Genomic DNA, 6374 nt, shown 5'->3' with positions numbered 1-6374 from the left:
TAAGGTGCTGGAGGTGAGGTGGGAAAGGTACGAGATCATGACCCAACACACAGGTGGGCGCCAAGAAGGACTTAGCTCGGAGGAGAATGGGATGAGGCCTGTTGCCATAGTGAATATACCAGGAGTGTAACAGTGGTAACCAGGAAAGAGCTGAGGGAGCAGTGAGGAGGATCCCACTACAGGGTATAACCTAGGCCTGGTGACGGATAGTGAGCTCTGTGAGAACAATTTAAATGGGGCAGAGAGGAAATGACAACTAAAACCCCCCAGAAGACGGATACAGACTGGTTGGTGACAAAAGAGGTGGGGCAAATCACGGGAAGGTACCGAGCAACCAATACAGAATTTGTGCGTGGACATTGACATTTGGTGTATCTCAGAGAGAATCCAGCAGTATCCACATGTCTAAAACGAGAGGGAAGGTGTAATATCTCAACTAACTGAATGACAGGAGGGTTGCCTGGTTGGAAAGGGACATGCCTGACCCAACCATGGCAGCATGCGTTCACGAGCAAGGTGGAGGAGTGACATGGGCCCTTCGCTCGGGTCGTGGAATGTGGAACGCTGGTTGAAGGGCAACAGTTTCGAGCTTCGTTTGGCGCAGCTAGCGCCCTCCTTACTTTCCCGTATATTAATACTTGTTGTCATAGTTAATGTAATTGTAATAAATATCTATATAAATACATACAAACTTACCATCTGTATCATTCATACGCCAACCCCCACACTACAATTGGCGACGAGGATTTCTCTGCGATTGTGACCAGCTGATTCACACGGAGCTGCTCCGCTCATGCCCGAGCGTTGCAGCGGCCCCGGTGTGCCCTGAAGGTAAAGCGCTTCTTTTTGTGCTCTCATGTTCTCTGCTGGTGTCACTAACGATTAACAGGATCGCCGCTGGTGTGCCATTTAAGGTGTCGGCCGTTGCAAAGCTTGTTTCGTTTTATCTTCCTGTTCGTCCAGCGCACATGCGTACTCATCGTCTGCTCCGTTGTGCAACCTGTGGATATTTTAAAGGCATACACGCACGTTTTTCGGATCGCCTGCTTTCTGCTACAATGTAATGCGAGCATCCAACAGGGGATTTTACACGGCTTCAAGTGTACACTGAACTATATTTAAAGGCACAGCGCGCATTTCTTAATCACTGACACTATACCTGTAAAAAAAAAAAAATAACATGCAAAGTTGGCACCAATAAGCCATTTGTGCAAGCTAACAAGATTAAACTGTCATGATCTCTGCTTCCAAAAGGTCAGGGTTTTCCCAACTCCCTTGGAAGCAGATCCATAACCCAGGTTCCGAGTGCCAACCAGTCCCAATTGGGACCTTTTGGACCCAGTCCTGGCGCCAGTGGCACCAGGCTCATAAATATGCCCAGTCCCAGCGCTGGAAGCGCCGGGCTCATAATGCTTGGGTGGACTTACCTGCAGCAGACCATGCTGCTTACTTGCCTGCCAGTTGAGCCTCTGATCCTCTTCTGTTTGGAACTACTTTTCCTGTTGGGTGGGGCAGGAGCCACTCCCTAGGTTCAGAACACTGGAACTCTTCTGGAAAGCAGGAACTCTTTTCTTACCTAGGCGTGGCTGTGGAAGGAGACACCTAAGCACTACAGGAGGCTATTTAAACCACACCCGATGGATGAATCTTGCTTTGCGTTATTCTGCATCCTCTGCAGCAGAACGCTCATCGTGTCTTCTGTATCTGATCCTGGGCCTAAGGAAAAAGGCTTACCATCCTGAATCCAGTCTTCAGCAACACCTATAAAGACAAGAAAGAACAGGTTAGCATTACTGTCTTCAGTGACAGCGCTTCACTTACCTGGTCCATCGGCTGTCACCAACGCCTCGCGCTGCATTCCGGCATCTGAAAGACAAAGGCTTACCTACTCTTCGTGCGCTCCGGAGGTCTTCGCACTGCATTCCGGCATCTGAAAGACAAAAGCTTACCAACTCTTCGCACGCTCCGGAGGCCTTCGGCGCTGCATCCCGCATCTGAAAGACAAAACAAGGTGCGTTTAAAGACATTGGGGAACTTTAATACTCACGTGCCATTACTCCTTTCCACATCTAACCCAGTGGGTATTCCGGCACCTGCAGCCGCTCCGAACTTGTACCTGCAAAATAAAAAGACAGTTAGAGCGCATTGTGAAGCAGGCAACAAGCGCTTACTTACGTGCTTCCAGGCGCTTCTATTCATCACACGGGCTCCATCTTCAACTCACTTCAGCCCGTCATCCGCCATCGCCGGAACCCTGCAAAACAAGAGACATCATTACTAAAGACTTTTAAAGATATTATAATTACTCGAAACTTACCGTTCGTGCATTAAACGACGGACAGCAGTCCTCTAAAGTCAAGAGGCCTGCTCCCCTTATCCAGTGAAGAAACTGGTTACAGCACCCTGCCCCGAGGCAGATGGAGAGCACGGCGTTCACTTACCCAAGACATCTTACCCTTCGAGTCAGACATACAGTGCACAGAGGTCCAGCCCAAAGAGCCAGCCGTGTGTTACACATCACCTTTGAAGATACGGTATACGCCCAGTCAAGACCGGCGCCTCTACGGGAATCAGGTGAGCGTTACAGAACGCAAAGCCTACCGCAAAACTCCCGTCCAGGCGCTATGGAAACCTCGGATACCGACCAGCTAGCCCAGTTACTTGGGGAACTAAGGGCAGAAGTGCATGCAGCCCGTCAGGAAACAAACGCTCTAAGAAAGGAACTGATTATTTCCAAGGAGCGAACAGATGATCTCGCTAGACAATTGCTACAGTCACAAGCCGGACAGACCCCGTTACCCGCATCTGGGGGAAATCTTCCTTCTACATCCTCTATGAATCCAGTGCAGATCAACCTACCTGGGAATGTACCTCTGGCTCCGCCCGAACGATTTTCTGGTGACCCAAAGAGGTTTGCAGTATTTATCAATCAGTGCCGGTTGCATTTCTTATGCCGGCCAGCAGCCTTTCCAACTGATCAAGCTAAAGTAGCTTTCGTGCTTTCGTACCTTAGTGGCAATGCGGCAGACTGGTCGATCCCTCTAGTAAATCAAGATGATCCGGTCCTCCATGATTTTCAAGCTTTTCAGCTCAGTATGGAAAAACTGTTCGCAAGACATTCACAGGGGCAGGCCTTGGACAATGAGCTTCTTTCGTTGCGACAAGGTAATCAAGACCTTTTGGCTTATATTGCGTCTTTCAACAGACCGATAGTGGAAACTCAATGGCCTGAGGACAAAAGGATTACGCTGTTTTATAGAGGTCTACGTGGAGAGCTCAAAGATGTGTTAGCCCAAGTAGTGAATCCCCCACAAGATTGTTCGGACTATATAGACTTAGTCGTTCAAATAGATCACAGACTGCAGAACAGAAAGGCTGATCGTTCCAAGTTTGATGCTCGAGTATTTTCCAAACCGCCAACTCCTTCCAAAGGAGTAGACTCCGGGGAACCCATGCAAATAGGGGGCCTGAAAGGTCCTCTAACACAAAAGGAGCGGGAAAGGAGAAAACAGTTGCAATTATGCCTCTATTGCGGAAACTCAGGGCACTTTCTTCGAGACTGTCCGGTGAAACCTGCCAAGAAGGCAGTAGGAGCTGCAGTTACCAAAGTTACAAACTCTGAGCAGGGAAACGACCTCGCCCGGCAAGAATAGAGGTCCTCTTGCCGAGCGTGAAAACCAGTTCCGTGACCTCGCATTTCGTGATACCTATGGTCCTCATTAGCCCTGATAATCCGGATCGATTACATGCAATTGAAGCTTACGTCGACAGTGGTGCCATCGGCAATTATGTGGATCATGAAATGGTTTTGAGGATGAATCTAACTCTTTGTCCCAAGGCTGTAAAGGACGTCATTACTACGGTGGATGGAACGGAGATAGCCTCCGGACCAGTAACGCATACCACTCAAGAAGTGACGCTAGTAAGTCAAGATGGACACCATGAGAAGATCGTGTTCGATGTGATCAAGGCTCCTCAGTTTCAGATTATTCTAGGAATACCTTGGTTAGAGAAACACAATCCTCTGATCGATTGGCGAGCAAGAACGGTCCAGTTTCCAGAATGTGTCTCTACTTGTCACCCTCCACCTGGTGTTGCACTGGCAGCAATTTCTTCAGAGACTCCCCAGTTACCTCCCGAATACCTAGAATACCAAGATGTTTTCCGGAAGGATCAGGCTAACTCTCTACCTCCTCATAGGTCTTATGACTGCCAGATAGACCTGATACCTGGATCTACTACTCCTTGTAGTAGAATTTATGCCCTCACCGAGCCTGAGAACCTTCACCTTCGACAATACCTGGATCAATACCTGGCAAATGGGTTTATTCGTCCTTCCAAGTCCCCTGCTTCTTCAGCTTTGTTCTTCGTTCCAAAAAAGGAAGGAGACCTTAGAACTTGTATAGATTATCGCTCCCTGAACCAGATCACCGTCAAGAATAGATATCCGTTACCTTTGATCCCTGAACTCCTGGACCAAGTCAGAAAAGCATGCATATATACAAAGCTGGATCTTAGAGGAGCCTACCACTTGGTACGAGTAAAAGAGGGCGATGAATGGAAGACGGCCTTCCGCACCAAATATGGGCTATTTGAATATCAGGTCATGCCCTTCGGACTTTGCAATGCCCCGGCCGCCTTTCAATATTTTATGAACGATGTCCTCAGAGAGCTCATAGATGTGTGTGTTGTTGTTTACATTGACGACATCCTCGTTTATTCTTCATCGGAATCTGAACATCGGGAACACGTGAAAATGGTCCTCGAAAGATTGCGTCAACACAAACTTTTCGCTAAGTTGGAAAAATGTGTTTTCAACGTGACTGAAGTTGAATTCTTGGGATTCATATTATCACCTAGCGGAGTGCGTATGGATTCAAAGAAGGTCGATGCAGTTCTCAAATGGCCATCACCATCCTCCGTAAAAGGTGTGCAAAGCATGTTAGGCTTCGCTAACTTTTACCGCAGGTTTATCCCCGAATTTTCTCGAATAGTCCAGCCCATCACTGCCTTGTTAAAGAAAAACAAACGTTTTGAATGGTCTACCGAGGCGGAACAAGCTTTCTAGGATTTGAAGACTAAATTTATCTCTGCACCAATCTTAAAACACCCTCGCCCCGAACTCCCCTACATCGTGGAAACTGATGCTTCAAGCCTTGCCATGGGGGCAGTTCTATCACAAAAGGACCCGTTAACCAATCAGTTGCATCCCGTGGCATTTTGGTCCCGCAAATTCTCGCCTCCTGAAATCAATTACACGATTACTGACAAGGAACTTCTGGCTATCAAGTCTGCCTTTAAGGCTTGGCGGCATTATCTGCTGGGGGCCCGACACACCGTTACTGTGATTACGGATCACCGAAACCTGCAATATTTGAAAACCGCAAAAGCCCAATCCTCTAGACAACTCCGTTGGGCATTATTCTTTGCCGAGTTTGACTTCATAATTACCTATCGACCTGGTACAAAAAATGGTAAAGCTGATGCCCTTTCTCGGATGGGAGTGGAAGAACACTTGATCAACCCTAAACCTGTACCAATCATTCCCGAACAAAGAATTCTGGGTGTAATCGCCACACAATCCATAGAGGAAGTTAAGGATAAAGCCAGGCAACTTGTAACTCCAGCAGACATACAGAATTGGCATCTGCAGGGAAAGGACTTTGCAGTAAAGGACAACTTATTGTATTTCCAAGAACGATTATACCTGCCCAGCACAGATTTACAGAAAAAAGTAATCTCTTGTTATCACGATTCTTTAATGGAAGGACATCCCGGTATGGCCAAGACCTCAGAAAAGATCAAGCGCTACTTCTGGTGGCCGTCTTGGAAAAAAGATATCAGAGACTTTATAATGTCCTGTGGAGTATGCGCCCAAAACAAGAGTCAAAAGGAAAGACCAGCAGGCCTCTTACGCCCTATTGACATCCCACCTCGCCCTTGGCATACGCTTTCTATGGACTTCATCACCGATCTACCTCCATGCTCCGGATACAATACGATTCTAGTAATCGTGGACTTATTCTCCAAGATGGCGCATTTCATTCCGCTCAAAGGCTTGCCAACAGCAGCAACTCTGGCCCGAGAATTTCTCGAAAACATCATCCGACTGCACGGTTTTCCTTCGGTTCTAATTTCGGATCGAGGTAGTCAATTTATTTCTCATTTTTGGCGAAGTTGCTGTCGGTCGGCTCAAATTGATGTGAGACTATCAACCAGTCACCACCCTCAGACCGACGGACAAACCGAGAGGACCAATCAAACTCTGGAACAGTATTTACGCTGCATGCTGCAACAAACTGAAAAAACTTGGAAAGACATCCTTTGGATAGCCGAATATGCCTACAATAACTCTGTCCATTCGGGAACTGGGA

Source organism: Ambystoma mexicanum, chromosome 9, assembly GCF_040938575.1.
Source record: "Ambystoma mexicanum isolate Mex_15411 chromosome 9, UKY_AmexF1_1, whole genome shotgun sequence".
Lineage (NCBI taxonomy): Eukaryota > Metazoa > Chordata > Amphibia > Caudata > Ambystomatidae > Ambystoma > Ambystoma mexicanum.
Note: the sequence above shows the minus strand (reverse complement) of the source record.